The sequence below is a fragment of the Oreochromis niloticus genome, unplaced genomic scaffold (genome assembly GCF_001858045.2).
Source record: "Oreochromis niloticus isolate F11D_XX unplaced genomic scaffold, O_niloticus_UMD_NMBU tig00000678_pilon, whole genome shotgun sequence".
Lineage (NCBI taxonomy): Eukaryota > Metazoa > Chordata > Actinopteri > Cichliformes > Cichlidae > Oreochromis > Oreochromis niloticus.
In genome coordinates, this window is record NW_020327211.1 from 283,265 (window position 1) to 303,156 (window position 19,892).

General features: G+C 40.1%; 1 long non-coding RNA gene across 1 annotated transcript; it reads right to left on the minus strand.

The window, feature by feature from the left end:
- Window positions 1-716: 716 nt before the first annotated feature.
- Window positions 717-1,223, minus strand: LOC109199630 (uncharacterized). Its single transcript, XR_002059945.2, has 3 exons — window positions 966-1,223; window positions 856-891; window positions 717-776 (listed from the first exon to the last, which is right to left on the minus strand). It is a non-coding gene; the product is annotated as an uncharacterized LOC109199630 (long non-coding RNA).
- Between the last annotated feature and the right edge of the window lie 18,669 nt (window positions 1,224-19,892).

The window sequence follows — 19,892 nt, forward strand, 5'->3', positions numbered from 1 at the left end:
AAAACTTTTGCTTACCTCGCTCCTCCGTCCGATTGTCTGTAGCGGGGGTTTGAATAGGTATATTCTCTGTCGAGAAAAACAAAAGGGAAAAAGTTTTAAGAAAACAAGGGAGGGGTGGCTTATCCTTCGTATTTTAAAAAAGAAAAAAACTTTTATTTACCTCGCTCCTCCGCCCAATTGTCTGTAGCGGGGGTTTGAATAGGTATATTCTCAATCTCGGCTGTGGAGAAATAAAACAAAGAGAAAAAAGATTAAAAAACTTTCTAGCACACGTTATACCACTCCAAGTCGGGAGGGGCGGTATAGCATGCTCCGCTTTTCGAATACGTTATTTTGTAGAAATATTGTTTACCTTCGGATTTAAAAGGTATTTTCCTGCAGTTCTCCTGGTATGCGGTGACGAAAATAACGTCGTCTTCTTGTTCTTCTTTTCGCTGCGGCGGGGTCTGTATATTCTCGATTACCGCTGTCACGAAATAAAGCAAAAAGTTTTAAAAATCCGCTCCGGGTCGGGAGGGGCGGTATAGCGTGCTCGGATTACTCCGTCACATCCTGTTATTCAACAAAATGGCGAATAATACAACATATTGTTTTACCTTCGGTTTTAAAACTTATTTTCCTGCAGTTCTCCTGGTGTGCGGAGACGAAAATAACGTCGTCTTCTCGCCGCGGTCTTTCGCTGATCGGCAGCGGAGGTTCTGCGGGGAGGATGCCGTCTAAATCGCCTTGGAAAACGGCCGGATTTATGGTGCTCCTCACCGTGCTATCGATAGCGTCTGTAAGTAACAGAGTTTCATTAAAAAACAAGTCTATCTAAACTTATTTTAAAAATGATATATCCTTATTTAAACGCACCGTAGTCCACTTGCGTGAAATCATCGTTGTAGAAATCTAAAAGAACGTAATCAAATTATTGACTTCTGTGTTGATATATCATTTAAAATGGTAAAGAAAAAAAAACTTACCGTGGTGAGGCAGGAAAAGTTCTGGCGAGCTGGCCCTGGCGCTCTGATCGACGGCGTTGTTTGGACGGAATGCTGACATAATATTCACGGACTCGTCCTCGCGATTGGTAGAACCGTCACAGTAGGGTCTGAGCAGATAACGGTTCTTTTGAGCCCCCTCTCATTTCTTCTCTCATTTTATCCTCGTCTAGCATCTGTTTTTCGCATCTTTCTCCTGACAATATCGACAGTTAGAGAGTGTTTTTTATTGTTTTTTGTTTTTTTCTCTCACCCTTCGGTTCTCTGATTTGTTTGTGTGTGTGTGTGTGTGTGTGCGCGCAGCCGGGGGGGGGGGAGAAAGAAAGTTGAGGTGTCCGATTCCCGTTTTTTGGGTGCCTTCTTGTGAGGGTTGTCTGTTTTCCACATTCTCCGACGGTAAAATACGACTTAGAGGTGAATATTTGTTTTGCTTTATGGGCAACAGTTGTCTGCGCTTGTTCTTGCTCGTGACAAAACTCGCCTCATGGTGTAAACTAGACACTGAGAAAATAACTCTTTCCCACAGGGGGGGGGTGCTTTAATAAACTTATTCGAATATGAGCTTTTTTTTCCACTAAGGGTTATTTTATGGGGAGATGTACGAAATTATTTACCGGGGTTACAAGCAATGAGAGATGATAATATTGGCTGTTGACTCCTTAGTGCGCGTAGTACAAGATCATTTTCTGTCTATTGAGAAAAATCTGCTGTAAAAGTAGGTAAAAATAATGAAGAAAAAACTCTCTACTTTGGTCTGACAAGGAGCTGGCAGCACAAAACATACCTCATATAGATGTTTTAATAATATTTTTTTGAGGCTATAAGCATTGAGAAAAACCGATATCTGCTGTGTCACTCCTCCTTGACCCGCGGGGTGGGTGGGAGTGTGTGTGAAACAAGACCTCCTGCCTCGGCAATTATCTTTTATGGCTTGTTTTTCAGTCCCTTGTAAAAGGGACTCTCAAAAAGAAAAGTAGTATTCAAAGAAAAGTATTCACTAAGGGATATATATATTTTAACACATACAAGGATGTAGCTAGGTGTTTTAATAATAATATTTTTTGGGCGCGCTATAGGTTATAAGCATTGAGAAAAACTGATATCCGCCGTCTCACTCCTCCTCCTCCTTGACCCGCGGGGTGGGGTGTGTGTGCGCGCGTGTGTGAGTGAAACAAGATCGCCTGCCTCGGTAATTATCTTTTATGGTTTTGTTTTTCAGTCCCTTGTAAAAGGGACTCTCAAAAAGAAAAGTATTCACTAAGGGATATATATATTAACACATACAAGGATGTAGCTTACCTCCACCCCCACTCTATATAAATGCAATTTGTTGCTAGGCAAATAATCTTAAAGTTTTTTATTGCGCATGTCATATAAGAAAGCAAAATACTATTGAAAGAAACGGTTCTCTACAGGTAATAGGAAGTCACTCTTTTTTCATTACAAGCGACGGTGCATCTTAAGAAAGTAAAATACATCCGCTATTGTAAAAAGAAATACAGAGAAAATTGTCATAATACTGAAACAGAATTCAAACTATGAGTTTGTGGAAAATTAACTGCCGCTCTGTCTCTCTATACAGCACTGACTCAACAGCTGCGTCACCCTTCAGGATCCCCCCTCCCTCTCTGATCCCCCTCATGCTTATGGAACATGGTGCACAGGTCTGAAAATGACTAGACACTTCCGGAGTATTTCTGGTAGGGTCAAACGGTCGAAATCGAGGCCTTCAATAGTAAATATGCTGTATTTGAATATGTCATACTCAAAGATGTAGCCCCACTTTCCACAGCCCTCAATAGGCAGAGTCCATTCTCCCCGCAAGCTCCTCGGAGCCGGTATCTGGCTGCGAAACATAAAGACCTCCTTATTTCTCCCTTCTTTCCGCGGAGCATCGGCTGCTTCTGATCTGTTACTGTAGACGGTGACGGGGGTGTCGCTGATAATCGACGAAGACCACTCGCCGCTGCTGCCTCCCATGCTTACGGCCTCCGCAGAGCAGATCTCTTCCCCGTCCAAGTACAGAGGAACACAGGGCTGCAGAATGAAAGGATCCATCTTGCGTCTGCGCATAGTGCGCCGCCCTCTCTGTTTTTATTCTCCTCCCTCCGCAGACCCCCCTCCCTCTAAAAACTTTTTTAAATTTTTTTTCTCACAACAGGTGGTGCGATTATGGATCATATTACACACTTCCTGTGGGGGAGGGGAGGGGTGAAAAGGTCAAGGCTAGGGTCATCAATCAAATTTTGACACAAGGTGCTGATGCAATTCGTCACGCTTAGGGATCAAATTACACACTTCCTGTGGGGGAGGGGAGGGGTCAAAAGGTCAAGGCTAGGGTCATCAATCAAATTGAGACACAAGGTGTATACCTATTTTTTTTCTGTATATAAGATGTAAGGGCGGTTGCCACAATTCAGAGATGGTTCTGGTGTTTCACTGGGATGCTCTCTCCACATTGCAATGTGTTTATTAAACCCACTTCAAATCAAGCTCACTGGGTGTGTTGCAGGTTATTGTTAAAATTTCCATAACACATGCGCTTGTGGAGTGGCTGTTTGGTTTCTCCGATGTAGAGGTCTGGGCGTTCCTCGCTGCACTGTACAGCATACACCACATTGTTAAGTCTGTGTTTAGGAGTTTTGTCTTTCGGGTGAACCAGTTTCTGTCTGAGTGTGTTGCTGGGTCTGAAGTACACTGGGATGTCATGCTTGGAGAAAACTCTCCTGAGTTTCTCTGATACACCGGCTACATAGGGGATGACAATGTTGTTGCGTCTGTCTTTCTTATCATCCCTCGCTGGTGTCTGATCTTCTTTTCTGTGCATCTTTGCTGACTTTATAAACGCCCAATTAGGATAGCCACATGTTTTAAGTGCTTCCTTTACATGTGTGTGTTCCTTCTTTTCCCCTTCAGGCTTAGAGGGAACATGTTCTGCTCAGTGGTGTAGGGTCCTAATTACTCCAAGTTTGTGTTCCAGAGGGTGATGTGAGTCAAAGAGGAGGCACTGGTCCGTGTGTGTGGGCTTCCGGTAAACTTCAATGTTGAGGTTGCCAGGAAATCACATGATAGGGTGGGGCCAGGTTTAACAATGAGCTCACCCGAAACCCTGGCTGATTGGGACCCACGCCCACTTTCACACCTTGGCTCATGTGATTAGGGAGAGGATCATCAGGGGGTCCTTTGTCCCTCTTTGGGGGGATACTCCCACTGGGTTTAAATCTGGGACTCGCCACCATTTGACCCTTAGAACTGAAGAAGCTTCTCGGATGAGAGGTGAAACGTCTTCAAGCAACTTAAAGAAGTCCAGACGCTTTTCTTCCCAAGCTCCTTAGACTACAATGACCTGGATGACTGAGAACCTTCACAGACACCACAGATCAAACTTCAGCCCACTGAAATAACTGCAGTGACAGTCACACTGCTGAGTGTGGATGGATATGTTTTCTCATTTTTAAACTGAGATGTAAAACTGCTGAGAATGAGTCATTATGTCTGATCCTCTGGACCCAGCAGTATTACCCCATGTGATTCTATTTGTCTTGTTTGATTTGCCTTTACGGGAAAAGGGTTTTTGTTTGTTCAGTCTTACTAATGTGCTGCAGTGGGGCATGTTTAAACACACATACAGATGTGTTCATCCTTATTAACAAATCCAGAAAATAACAGAAAAAACAGTTAACAGCACTGAACCCATGAAGGACTGAAGTCTACTGATATACTGAATATCTGCTGCTGTTATGATATTATTAGATATTTATTATGATACATGTATTTATGATATGAGCTCACTCATGGTTATTGTGCTGAAACCTGTGGCCAAGGACCTTAAACAGCATGTTCATTTATGTCAATATTTAAAAGTCTTAAATCCTGACAAACTTCATACATCTGGGTGAAACATTCAGTTGGATTGTCTCCCATTTTAACAGCTCAACAATTTTCTCTTATAAATTTGACTACACTAAGGAATTCTGCAGTAAAGTCCGTTATGCCAAATGAAGTTAAATACTTTCATGAAATCAATTTTAAAACAGTAAATACCAATTTTATTTCGTGCACATTGGTTAATTAAAACACGAAGGGTGTTGCTAGGTAGAAGAGCAGCTCTAGCACTCACCTTACTGGCATCCACCTGCAACTGTATTACCTCACTTATATGAGGAGCTGGAGCATTTCTTAGGCATGTATGAGTAACTCTGGACTAAAACAATGACATACTTATATGCAGAGATGGGCAGTAACATGTTACAAGTAATCCCTCATGACAATGACGTACGAGTGTGCGACGTCTGTGGTAACAGACTTGTGTAAATCAACAATGGATCACATGGAGTGCAGGAGAGAGTCCGACCATGCAGCGTTTAAAGCTTAGAAGTACTGACATTACTTTGAGTTTGATTCTGTAAAAGTGACAAAAACATTTGCATCCGTTGTACACTCTGCATGGGAAGAAAACTTCTTTCTACAAAATTAAACTTCAAATCAGGCAAACCTCCACCAGCCCCACTCCTATGGTACGCCAGGACTGCCATAATGAATTAATTAAATACACCATTAAATAATTATTTAAATGTGGCAATAATTAATTAAAATGTGAAATAAACAATTAATTAATTAAATGCATCATTAATTAATTAAATATGTCAATAATTAATTAAATGTGTCAATAATTAATTAATTACATGTGTTGTAAATATTTATGTAATTAATTATTTCCGATATTAACCCTTTAGAGCCGAGCGTAGCGCCCCCGCTACGATTTGCGTATCTATATTTAAATCCCTGTATCACTGCAACCACGTAAGCTAGCGCAATAATTTTTTTTGCATATGAAACCGGAGAAGTTGTACTTACATCTTATGCCATCAGCTTGTCCTAGGTCACGGTTTTCTTCCACATATAGCTTTGCAAAAACTGCATAAAAAGCGCTTGCAGCAACAAAAACATAATATTCCAGAAACACGCTTTGCTGATGCGATCAGCTGTTCATAACACTTCCTACGTTGGAATAGACGTCAGCGCGAACTTTCGCATGTCCGCCATTACCTGCCCGAAACCAGAAGTGACGTCATTTTGCGGAAATGTAGTTTTTTTTACTGTCAGGGCCTCAGAGCCTATACTGGTGTTTTTAAAAGTTATCTTTGACTTTATGACTTTCTGTGTCGTTTCTGGGATGCTTAGAACTCAAATTGCACTGCTGGAAATAGTTTATTTTTGATGCATATGCTGCTTTTTTGCAAATTTGCACTATAATATTTATTTTCGTTTTTCCTGCAGTATATAAAAATTGGTGTATTTCAAAAGTAAAACTATGAAGACACTTCAAATAAATTTCCTGTGGTGGGAAACTAGTTTGTGCATTTACAGTTTTGAGGGATAAGCCTCTTAAATTTCTCTAACTAGAAATATATGTTAAAAAAACAAAAACGATTTTCAATTTTTTTGTAGTTTATTACACTTTTTTGCAATTTGTGTAATTACTATGCACTTAATGCAGACATATTATTAAAATTTGGGCTATAATGGTTGTATTGATGTATAGCAACTTGAAATACTCCCAAAAATGGCTCCACAGCATGTAAAAATATAATATAAGCTCTGGCGGACTTGGTTCTATGCTAGGTCTTAAAGGGTTAATTAATTATTGCCACAATTAATTAATTATTTAATGGTGTATTTAATTAATTCATTATGGCAGTCCTGGCGTTCCATACACTCCTGCTACACAGGTGACAATAGATTTAAGAGCTGCTGAATCTTTGACTTTATTTATTTTTTACTGTGTTTTTACTCACAAGAGTGAGTGTAAATACAAAAAATTATTTTATTTGATATGCTGGAATATGCAGAAAATAGGTTTAAACGTTAAACACATTTCTTCCAGTCAGAGACTGTTGCATATAATTTTATTTTTGCTTGACGCATAAAGTTAAAAGACTAAAACTTAAAAAAAAAAAACTTTTTCATTTGATTACATTTTATATGATTACACAGAAAAAAATAGAATTGTGCTGAAAGGTCTATTGCTTTATTACTATTCTATTGCTTTATTCCGGTTGTGTGACATGTTTTTAAAAAGTAACTAACTAAGTAACTAATTACTTTTGAATATAAGTACTCCGTAAAGTAACTGGTTTACTTTCTTGAAGAAGTAATTAATAACTAATTACTATTTTCAAGTAACTTGACCAAAACTGCTTATGTGCATCTGCCAGTTGCAGTTAAGTTAAATCCCGAGCAGGTGATCTTCAGACAGAACAGCAGCAACAACAAAAAAGGAAACACAAAACAAAGGCATTGTAAAAATCTCAATCAGGTTCCACAGAATCCCTTCCAAAACACGGAGCTCTCCAGGAGTCCATCACCATTCTGGTTCGCAGCCTCAGGAAAAGGGGATACTCCCCCGGAGGTTTCTCAGAGAAATACAAACTGAACTCCAGCAACACAAATTCAGTTCCATGGACAAATGGGATGGGACAGCGCACACTGGAGGAGGCCTGGATTGACAGCCCAGCTTGACTCGTGCCCGCTTTCACCACTTATTCTCACTCTTTCTTTACAGAGACAACAAACTAAATTTTGAAAGATCTGTCTGATCTACATTCACTTTAAAATTACAGGGTCGTATTGGCCCACATGAGGAATAAAAACCTTAAGCTCCTCCAAAGTGGTGTGTTCACGAAACCTTGGTTTGTGGCCTTTAGCTGCCCTTGCTCTGCGTTTCAGTATGGCTACAGCTTGTACTGCTCTTGTCCAACCTGAAAACCTTTCAAGACGATCTAGCAGTGACCTCTCTTCCCTTGAGTGAATTTTTTGAACATGAGTCTTTCGTAACTCTGGGTCATCTTCTGATATTTCTCACATCGTGAACACACTACTTGGGAGGTTTAGCTGCCACAGAAAATTTGGACCTCTAAACCAGTTAGATGCCTTGAGCTGTTCTGCTGTCTGTCCCCTAGAAGACTGGTCAGTGGGGTTGACTTCTGAAGCAACGTAGTTCCATTGGTCACGATGTGTGCTCTGCTTGATACGTTGGACACGGTTTGCTACAAAAACATGAAATCTTGCATCATTGTCGATGTAGCCAAGGACAGCCCTTAAATAAGTCCAAAAGTATTCCTGCAGGCCTTCTATTTCAAGCTCTTTCTGGAGAAGGTCACTTGTGCGCACTGCCACCACTGATGCAGAGAACTCAATCCTTGGTATAGTTGTTACCTTTGAAGGAGCTACTGTGGTCGCAAATTTTGAAGCCATCCTGATAACCTTCTCCCACCAACGATGTGGAGATCCAACCCTTTTAGATCCAATTAAAACCAAGACACTCAAAAAGATGCTCTGTAAAAGAGTAGAATTCTTGGAACAGAGTTTAATACACTGAATCATATGAACAGCAGGAAAAATACAAACAGACATTTAGCAAGAAAATTACAAAGCAGAAAGCAAGCAAAGCAAAACCCCAGGGTGTACAGCCTTAAGCACAGACAGCAGAGCAACACAGAGACGGACAGGAAGCAGCAGCAGGAGGAAAAGAGCTCTGGGGCTGTCCTCTGGTCCCCTAATATAGGGACCAGTATCCCCGCCCCCTGCTGCTGGGTAACTTTCCCACACGCCCAACACAGCTGCAGGGGTCAGGTAGCGGCCAAGGTCTTGGCCAAAGGCCAGTCAGGACTCTGACTACCGCTTGCTCTGGCTTATCACAATAGGTCATGACACGGTCAAAGGTCACACATTAATCCTAATTATTAAATCTTATACAGCAAGTGGCACAATCTTATAACATATAATACATATATAAAAACACTTCAGTGTGGGTTGAAAGTGTGTGTGTGTGTGTGTGTGTGTGTGTGTGATTATATCGTGTGTGATTATATCGTATGATATTTTATTGTGATGTGTTCAGGATCTCTGTTACAATGTTACTGTTTTGGTTGTGCTACATGAAAGACGTTGAGTGTGTGTGCAGGGGAACTCTCAACAGCATTAACTGCCCTGTTACTGTACCACCTTAATTAGCCTCGGTGAAGCAAAATGTCTTGTGCTTAAGACTCTACATGAAAGTTAAAATATATATGTTCAGTGCACATAGATATATAGTGTATATAGTTACATAGTTATACATATCATACAAAAATCCACTACATTCCCCCCTGTGGTACCTGGAGGTACCACCTAAAAAGACCCCATGACTAAAGAAGAACAAAAATCGTGAAAACTAATGCGTGCGCTGTTTTTGCTAACATATTTTAAAGCAAGCTCTAAATAGAACATAAGAATTTGTATAAAGATCCCACACAGTTATTGCTCAAATGAATAAGCCCTTCCTTCTACCAAAAACCTCATAGTTATCAACATAACATTCTCCCAACATTCCATTTCTTTTAGTCAATTAATTTAAGACAACGTGATTCCTCTTCATTTGCAAATCATGCTACACAGTATCCTTAACAGAATACTCAAGAAACTGAAAAACCAGCCTAATTACAGGGAAATGAAAGTAAGGCATAAAACACATCAGCAGAGACACATAATACATACATGGATTACACAACACCATATGTGACATTAAAAATAATACAATTAAACAATTATTTCCCAATTTTGGATTTCATCTTGGTCAGGTGCAGCTTCTTTTTCTGAACAGACTTCTCAGTGTGGGCTTTGAAATGTCCTTTGATAGCTTCAAGGTTGACATTTCTCTGCAGTCAGCTTTAAACTTTACTCAACTTGTGTCCCTTTTTCAGTCCCATATTTCAACCAATTTATGAGTCCGAGAAAAGTCTCTCTTGGTACGTCTTGACTGCTGGATCTTGCATAGCTTCTAAGATACTAGAGACGACTTGGTCCTACTCTTGATTAAAGTCAGGGTCGGCGATGGGTAGTAGTTGATCTTGCACATCCATCATTCGGGAGCTGGTTTGTGCACTGTATGGCTCCACTTGGGCTGTAGGCTCTGCAGCAGATTCAACAGCTACTGAATGGGTCATGGTTCAGCTGTCTGGAGCAGCCTGTCTCACTTTGTTGTCCCCTCGCACTCGTCATCAGATCACCAGCACATGCTCCAGGACCTCTGCATCTCCGTCTGTTATCCAGAAGCCATCTCCACCTGCAGAAAGATAGCTTTGCAGAGTGCATTAGTTGTGTTCACAGTTACCTCTACAGGCCCTTTATGAGGACTTATCTATGGACCTTTGTGAGTATGCCATGCAATGTTAGTTGTTTTAGTCTTGTTAGTTCACGACTGCATGCACCTTAGTACTAAAGTTAATATTTGTACCCAGTTGACCTCTTCCTTAACAAATTCCAATTCATTGCTTTATTTTGTGAAGCACTTTGAAATGTTTGTCTCAAATGCTGTTATAAAGAGAAGGCTTTACTTATCTTTACCTAGCTATCAATTTAGGAAGTGCATAGTAAAGCTCTACAAAGTTGTTTCATTTAGCTATTAATGTGTCTGTTTTCTGGTGATCAAGACATCTATTCACAGCCACAGGACCAGGGAGCTTTAGGGCGACTACTAGCTGGGTTACTGCCTCTTCATACAATACACTATTGGGGATCTGTTGGCTTCTATAAGATCCTCGTTGTTCTTAAGCACTATTTGAGCACATGTCACATTTATATGCTGATTTTAAATAAACATTAACTCTGTTACCGGCTGCCAATTCACAATTCATCATTAGCGCTTTTAGCCCTAGACTTGGCATTGCTGACTATATGGCTGATCAAACTTCCCACACCTCTATAGCCGCCGAATCGGAATTTTCAAAGCTAAGTTAGATAATGCAACATTGACCACACAGTTTTTCATGTTGGCAGTAGTTAAACTATCACTCAAAAACCATCACTTGACCCAACTGTCCTAGCCAATTACAGGCCAATCTCCAACTTTCCTTTATGTCAAAAATCCCCACAAGAGATGCTGTAAAATAGTCACAGAGGAATGCCTTATTTAAAGAGTTTCAGTCAGGTTTCAGAGCACATCACAGTATAGAAACAGTTTCGATGAAAGTTAAAAAATGATCTTCTTAAGGCCTCTGACAGTGGATTGATCTCTATGTTCGATACTTGTGAACATGTTATTCTAAGAATCCTCCCACATACACAAGACTAACCATTGAGCTTCACAAGGTTCCACCCCAAGATCTATTTCTGTTTACATAACACGTGCCTCCTTTAGGTAACACCACAAAAGACACAACATACCTCTGCCGTGCTGATGACACCCTCTCTCTCATCCATCCATGAAGCCAGGCAACACACACCTATCAGTCAACCTAAAGGAATGCTCTGAATGGCATTACCTTGGTCTCCATTAACACTGTGAGGTTTCTTGGAGTCATTTTTTTTTTTATCCCAATATGCACTAATATGCGCTTTTTAAGGACTGTTTTCTTCAATTTCTGCAATATCTCTTAAAGTCCTGTCCCAGAGTGATGCTGGAAAACAAATTCATGCATTTATTACTCCTAGGCTGGCCCACTGTAATTTGTTATTATCAGGATGTTGTAGACATTGTAACTCCTTAAAAAGCATCCAACTACATTAAAATGTTGCAACATGAATACTGAAAGGGACTAGAATGACAGAGTATATGTCTCCTATTGACTTTTCTTCATAGGCTCCTTGTTAAATCTGTTTTTTTAATTACCATCCTGCTCCTATAGTACTGTATCTCCCCACTTCACTCTCAAACTTTAAGCTTACTAGAATATTTAAAAGTAGAATGGGAAGCTGGGCCTCCAGTTTTTAGGTCTCTCTTTGGAGTAATTATTAGTTATTAGGTATTATCAATCCCTAGCGCTCCTCCACAGCATATTTTTAGTCCTGTCTCCTTCTCCTTACTCAGCTGGTCGCAGCAGATGACCACTCCCCCCTGTGCCCAGTTCTACTGGGCATTTATTCCTGTTAAAAAGGGAGTTCCTCTTCTCCAAATTTGTTGCTAAAAGGGGGTCAGATAAATAATTGTTTTTTAATGTTTTATTTTTGCAGTTTATTCTTAGATAATAAAATGTGCCTTTAGATGACTGGCATCATGATTTCATGCCTGTTCAACCTTGAGTTGAATACTATACAGCTTGACAGCCTTTGTTCTTAGCTAAAAGCTAAAACAGCTGTATTAGACTATTCATACAAATTTTCATGCATGGATTGTTTATAGACGGTAATCATAAGAAATTCCCCAATTGTACCCTGTTACATATCCGGGCAGTGAACTCTGAGGCAGACAATTACTTCACACCCCATTTTCCTTAACTTGAGTGATAGTAAATTTTGGACCGTAAATAATACATGTAATTGGTATTATGTTTACAATACACCTGGATGGCCATGATGAACATTGAGACCTCCTGAAAAACAAACAGTTCTAACTGCAGGGTAAAAGGTCTACTTCAACAGTTTGTAAATTTGGATTGTACTAGGTCAATAGTTGCTCACCTATAGAGGTTTAATCATGCTGACTCAACTCTGCCTTACCTTAATCTTCTCAGTTTGCCTCATACCAATGAAAAGTCCTTCTCTTTCCTTTTGGTTGCCAAGTGCCCGGTCAGACTGTATGTCCCTCCTCAGTGCTTCAAACTCTACCTTTGCACACTATAACTAGAATAGAACTAGAATAAAGTAGTTTAGTTCTGTGGTTTTTGCTAGAATATGCGTTTGAGTAATTTAAATATGTCAATCCACAGACAACTGGACCCTGCCACACACAGGAAAGATAATTTATGCCCCATTTTTCTAATTTGAGGTTTGCTCATTTTTATAGGGGATCAGGCTTTAGCCTCTTTCCCTCCAAAATATCTGATAATTTAGATTATCTCTTCTTTTTTGTTCATTCTTTGGGAGAGTTAACAATTTAGCTCTGCTAAGCGACATGTTTCCCCCCTTTGCCAATGTAGTTAAGATTATGACAGAATTCTTCTCTGCTTTCTCCTCCACACTGCATTCATTTTTATTTTTATTTCCTTTTGAAAGGAACTACAAATTGCTCACACACAGAATTATCGCACTGTGGATGGTTTAGTGCTGCACGTTTAGAGCTAGCATCTTACTATTAGCTTCAACACATGAACGGAGATAGCTGCCACTGGTCTATACATACATGTCAGGAGGATACCCAAGAGCAGTGTACCAGGGTCAGAAACAGCAGATGTTTAAATATCTCATTTCGTGTTACCAGGGATCCTGAGTTTCATCAGTACCCCAACTTTAGTAAATCCCCATGTGTAGGTCTCATCCCTTCAATAATGCAATGCTCATAAGGTGATTAATAACTTCTCTAAGTTTACTTATCTATCCCATGCCCTACTGGGGTTCTAATGCTCTGTGTGTATCTGGTCTAGTGTCAATGGGAGTCATGTCTGCACCCTTTATGTATTAAACTTTTCAATAATGTCCTAATGTAAGAGTGTTAGTAATGAATATATTTTTAATAATCTCCTATCTAATGCTTTCATGTGGCCTAGTTCTTATAATTTGTGTTCTTTTCCAACTGGGAGAGTAACACAAGGGGTGGAGCCCAGGGCTTTAAACTTATTAGTTTGTTGGGAGCATTACTGATGCAGCTGCTTCATGTTGTTCACTGTAGATATCATGGATAGTTAGTACTCCGGTATCAGTCACAGTCCATGTACTGAAGACTTCTCTTGGCAGTAACTTCCTTGTTGTTATGGTGCTGCCCACATTCCTCTTGGAGTTCTCCACACAGAGAACATCCCAGATGCAGACGATGTTGGCTCTTAGAGGCCACCGATTGTCAGTCCTCAGCAGATTGATGAATATGTCAGTTGACTAAAAGTGTGTTTTAATACACTTTTCCAGCCCTCTGCAGATACAGTCTTTTATTGGACTCGAGGAGACTCGGTTTCATGAATTGTGGATCTTCCCTTGGACGCTCCTCTCTGGAGTTCCTGGGCTTTCACATGTGTCAGCCATTGAATGTCCATCCAGCTGACTCCTCCTCTCCACCTTTGTGCAGGCCTCATCAGTGACGTAGGCCTTCGCAGTGCCAGTGTTGCTCTACTCCACAGACTCATGGCCTGCTGTCTTTCACTGGTGCTCTGTGTTTCTCCCCTTCAGTTGGTGAGCTCCTTCATCTGTAAGGAGTTATTTCTTCTTTTCTTTTTTTCCACAGCAGGAGAGTCGTTGTTTCGAGTATGTGCATACATCAGTTAGTTAGTCATTTGCTCCACTTTTTTCTTTTGCCTCTGAGTTCGACCTCATGTTACTCTTCATTATCTTACTCCTGGTCTTTGAATTCTCCTATTTAGCTTCCTTTCCTCTGACTCACAGCTTTCTTATTCCCACCTGTCTAATCACCCTTCACTCTTCAGCTCCTTTATCTGACTTCCTACATCTCAGACTTTCTCATGTTTACTTCTCCTCTTCTAAGCCATAATCACTTTTGTTTTGGGTTTTTTGTTTTGGGTTTTTTTTTAATACAAAGGCTCAACTTTTAATTTCTCCTTATTGCATTTTAGGTCAATGTGTTTTCTTTCTAATTACCAGCTTTTGCTGGAACAAAGGCTATGTCATCCTCACCAAACCCTGCTCCTGTGTATTTCCACCTGCATGATGCACACTGCTTATAGAGGGAGCGTTGTGTTTCTTACTGGCAGCACAGATTTATCTATATTTGCTTTTATTTTATTTTTCTTGTAAAACTAAAACAAAATCATAGGGGCTTTATTATCATATACAACAGTTTTTATGTTTTTCGGCCCAACTTTCCTGTAAGTGACAAGATGCAGCTGTGGGATTAACCCTGTCACTATTCAAAACCCTGATTCCTGAAACAATTACCCCCAAATTTGTCACAATACCTATTAAACTTGACAAATTAAAAGCAATAGTAATTTTGCATATGTAAGAGTTACCATATTGCATTTGCTAAAGACAGAATTTTGCAAGTTATTCCTTAAACCTATAAAGTGCAATTTATTTATTTATTTACTTTCTTGGATGGTAAAAATCACTCTGATGTTTTGGGACTCCTAAAACTTAAACACTTCCTGATTCAAGCCTGACACTCGAGGCATTAAAGGGTTAAGGCCCTCTTATGTCACGCACCTCTGAAGCTCGTCTAAATATTATTTCTCTTATAGCTATAGAAGAAGGATTACACACAGTCTGACCAGCATCAAGGCAAGTGTTTTAGATACCAAAGATCCCTTTAATAATCCCTTCCCCCATACAATATCTAATCATGCTTTTTAATTATTGATCAGCATTTCTAATGATCCACAGCTGCAGGTTAACCAGCCATGCATCCCACAATTTTATTTCTGTTATTTCTTTTCCCAGCCAAATATTCTTTTTCTTTAGATTTAAACTTTTTATTTTTTTCTAAAGTGCTCAGGTGTATTCACTTTGCATTCATACCTACTCTTCCTCTTACTTTACTATTACACTTAATGGAATTATTTATTACATCTTTCTAATTACTGTCTTGTTATTGTTAACATTACACTCTAATCAGTTTTCATTGTATTTAGGCTTTTTGTTTACTCACTGAATTATATTATTCTCAATTCTTTCCACTACTTCTCTACTGTTAGGTCTTATGCCCCTCTCTCTTCACTTCTGTCTTACTTCCCTGTTCTTATTTTAATAGTTTGTTATATTTATTTTAATTTACCTGAGAATCAGTTTACTGGCCTTATCATTTTCCTTCCAGGTGTTTCTTCTAATATTTTATTCTCAAATTCAGAGCTTCTTTCTTCCTGTTCCTCACTCTAATGGGCACTTTTCTTTTTTACATTTTTTGTTGTTGTTTTTTTCATAGTACTCAGCATTTGATCACTTGTTTAAACATCTTCACTGATGTGGGCCCTAAACTTTACAAACAAGTTACATCTTTTTTTCTTTTTTTTTCTTTTTTTAAAGCAAATTATTTTCCTTCCTGTCTCAGGTGACTCCTCTGAGCTTCGCACAAGCTCACCATAACAATAACCTCTTTGAGACATGCAGGTCAGTCTTTTACTCTTCTTCTCACACACTTGCATTTGGCTTAGATCATTTGAAAGCCTGTGTACTGGTCAAGGACACTCTTGGCAGGATGTCGGGGCCCACCCCACACACTCCACAGTCAGAGCAACTTGAGCCAGCTACACCCTGTGACGCTGTTTACGGGCCGCCTCCTGCAGCAGCGGCTCAGCTGATGTGAGCTCTCTCAGTACAACACTTTTCCTGTTTTTTCTGCTACTGTCTCCCTCTGCCACACTCAAAAGGCGCTAAACTTTACTTTAAATTGTTAAGTCACAATCTCTGACTTATTAAACCACCATTTCCAACAAAACTCTTCTATTTGACTTCACTATTATCCATCCAGTGATTTTAGCTCTTATGCTCTGGGTTTAATATATCAGTTAGTTGCATTTAAACCCTGTCTACCTTCTTTTCTCTTCCCAACTACTTATTTGTGACGGCAGCATTTTAAACAGATCTCTAGCAAGTGTCTCTTATTGTTAATTTGCTCATATTTGTCCTCATGACCACTTCACCCCACATTTCGGCCTATTTATTCTGAACTCCTCTAAGCTTCACACATCATATTACTCAGGTGCCTCTTGCACTCTCTGTATGCTTTTGGGTGAGTTCAGGAGCCCTCTGCAGAACTTTCTAACAAAGGCAAAACTTCATTATTTACTTCTCTTGCACTCCTCTTTGGTGAGTGATAACAAACCCTCAATATACATTTCACATGCAAACTCTGAGACATTGATTAGATTCTTCTACAACTCCTGCATTTTACTGAGATCGATTTATGGATGCTGTTTTGACTCTCTTATCTTCATTGTAGCCCAAACATGTTCTTATTTATTTGGTCTCCATCTCTCGTTCCATACTAAGATGTTCAGATGTTCTTAGATCATCACCACTGCCTTCTATATTTCTCCAAACACAGCACAAACCTCCCTATTTCATTTATTATTTGTTTGTGTGATTTATTTAATTTCCCTCTAATTATTTTAGGCCTGGGTTTTATCCCAGCTATGTTTTATTATTAGAATTAGTTTATAGTTCTCATTCTTACTGTTATTAGTTTGGATATGTTACAATTTAGCTCTAGGTTAGGTTATCCTTTTTTTTTTAGTCAAGCAGCTCTATTTTCAATTAATTTAACTTTTGGTCATACCTTCATTAAGCTAATAATCCAAATAAGTGCCTGCAATCCCTATTTACTCATTATCCCTATTTTGGTAATTAATATCTTCTTTTACTCAAATTTACCCACAAATTTTCCACCTTACTTCATGTTGCTGCTTAACAAATATTATTTCTGCAGCTCTTTCTGTTTAAATTCCTTAAACAACAACATTATATTTCAGCAGCGGTGTCTATTTTCCTCTTTATATTCAACAATTCTTAATTTTTGCAGACTTATCTCTTTTCACTGCTCTGATGCTCCTCTCACTCGTCCACATACCGTAGGGATGATTCACAAACTGCCTGCAGACACAGCGCTCTGCAGCACAGAGAGCTCAGTTTTTTTTAGTCTCTCAAATCAGTCCCTCTACAACTTTTTACTTATCTACCTACTAACTTCCCTTTTCATTATTTATTTATCAAAACCCACCCCTTACGCGTATTCCTCTAACTCTTATTTACAGCAAGAGTTATTTTAAGCAATATTTACAGCAATACATGGTTATACTCTAGACTACTACTTAGCAATATTTACAGCAGTGATTATACTTAAGGGTTAGTAACAGCTATTTACATATTTACACTTGGGCCGAAGGTGTCGCCTTTCATTCCGCAACGCGCGCATTTCATCTAGCCCGTCCAGACCGGTGGACTCGAAAGCCCTCAGATTCCTACTGTGAGCCCCAAGCCCCCGCGTTACTGGCTAGGAATTTATCCCCAAAAATCCCCCAAAGCCCGAGCAGTCCTGACTACCTAGCAATTCACTTGGGTTAACCAGGTTAACCAATTAAATGGTTAACCTAGTTAGCCTGTATCACCTTATCTACTTAAATGGATAACTAGGTTTCCAGCTGTAACCACCTTGAGGGTGCCGACATATATTTCACTTTTCATCACTTTTATCACTTTTCATCACTTCAACTTTTTTACTTCTGCGCAACTTACGCCTATTCTTCAGATACACTAAAGAATAGCGGAAAAATAAACCCAAACTCCCCCAACACAGCCCTGGAGTCGTACTCCAGCACAGGCAGAGTAGCCTTTCACACACACAAACCCCAAATACGCACACACACAGCGCTCACTCACACTCCCCCCGCGGGTCACACAAGTTACAGGAATAACACACACACATATGATGCAGTATTAAACTCCCCTCCTTCAGCATCTGCAACTAACATTATTTTTACAGTGTAACACTTTATTACGTAGAATAACAGCGACCATTTGATTAAAGTCCTTTTCAAGGTTAGGTGAAATCTACTTGGAGCCAAGGTGGAACCCCCCTCTGCACTCAGACAACACCAACATTGAGCAGAAAAAAAAACTCTGCTTACCTTATTGTAGCAGCCGCTTGGTGTTCTCTGATGTGCAAGGCTTTGGCATTCCCCAAGGCTCCCAGCAATCACCTTAATTCCTTGTCCCTTCGTGGTCGCCAATTGCGGTCGCAAACTTTGAAGCCATCCTGATAACCTTCTCCCACCAACGATGTGGAGATCCAACCCTTTTAGATCCAATTAAAACCAAGACACTCAAAAAGATGCTCTGTAAAAGAGTAGAATTCTTGGAACAGAGTTTAATACACTGAATCTTATGAACAGCAGGAAAAATACAAACAGACATTTAGCAAGAAAATTACAAAGCAGAAAGCAAGCAAAGCAAAACCCCGGGGTGTACAGCCTTAAGCACAGACAGCAGAGCAACACAGAGACGGACAGGTAGCAGCAGCAGGAGGAAAAGAGCTCTGGGGCTGTCCTCTGGTCCCCTAATATAGGGACCAGTATCCCCGCCCCCTGCTGCTGGGTAACTTTCCCACACGCCCAACACAGCTGCTGGGTAACTTTCCCACACGCCCAACACAGCTGCAGGGGTCAGGTAGCGGCCAAGGTCTTGGCCAAAGGCCAGTCAGGACTCTGAGTACCCCTTGCTGTCACGGTCCTGGGTCGGTTCGACCCAGCATTTTGAGTTCCTTAGGTTTTGGTTTATCTTTGCATTATGGATTAGTTCTTATTCTCGGCTTATGCTGTTTTGATTGTGATTATATCCTGATTCTTTAGCCGTCCGATGATGATTATTATTTCTGGTTTAGGTTTTGTTATCTTGTCCTCATGTTTAGTTTAGGTTGCCTCTGCTTAGTCTCCTCTGTCCGTATGTCCCTTTGTCTGTCCATGATGTCATTATGCTTGCTTATAAGTCTGTGTCTCTGTCTGTCGTGTGCTTCCTGTTTTATTTTGTAGGTCCATGTCCTATGTCAGTGCGTTCAGCTTTGTGCTCTCCCTGTCTCGTCAGTGTAACCAGCGTCAGCCGTGTCTCCCAGCTGTTTCCTCTTCGTTCCGTTCACCTCTTGTATTTAGTGTCTGTGTCTTCCCCTACTCTGTGTCGCATCGTTAACGTCTGTTCACCCTCGCTTCCTCTGTGTGTTCCGTTCGCCAGCCTGTCAACCTGCCTAGTTACTCTGTTTCCCCAGTTTAGTTAGTGTTTTCCTGTTCTGCTTCTTACCAGCAATAAAGCTGTGTTTTTTGAGTTACTTCTGCCTCCGTGAGTCCAGCATTTTGGGTCCTCTCTTCCTGCCTGCCTACAGCCGAGACATGACACTTGCTCTGGCTTATCACAATAGGTCATGACACGGTCAAAGGTCACACATTAATCCTAATTATTAAATCTTATACAGCAAGTGGCACAATCTTATAACATATAATACATAGGTTACATGCTTTCTCATATATAAAAACACTTCAGTGTGGGTTGAAAGTGTGTGTGTGT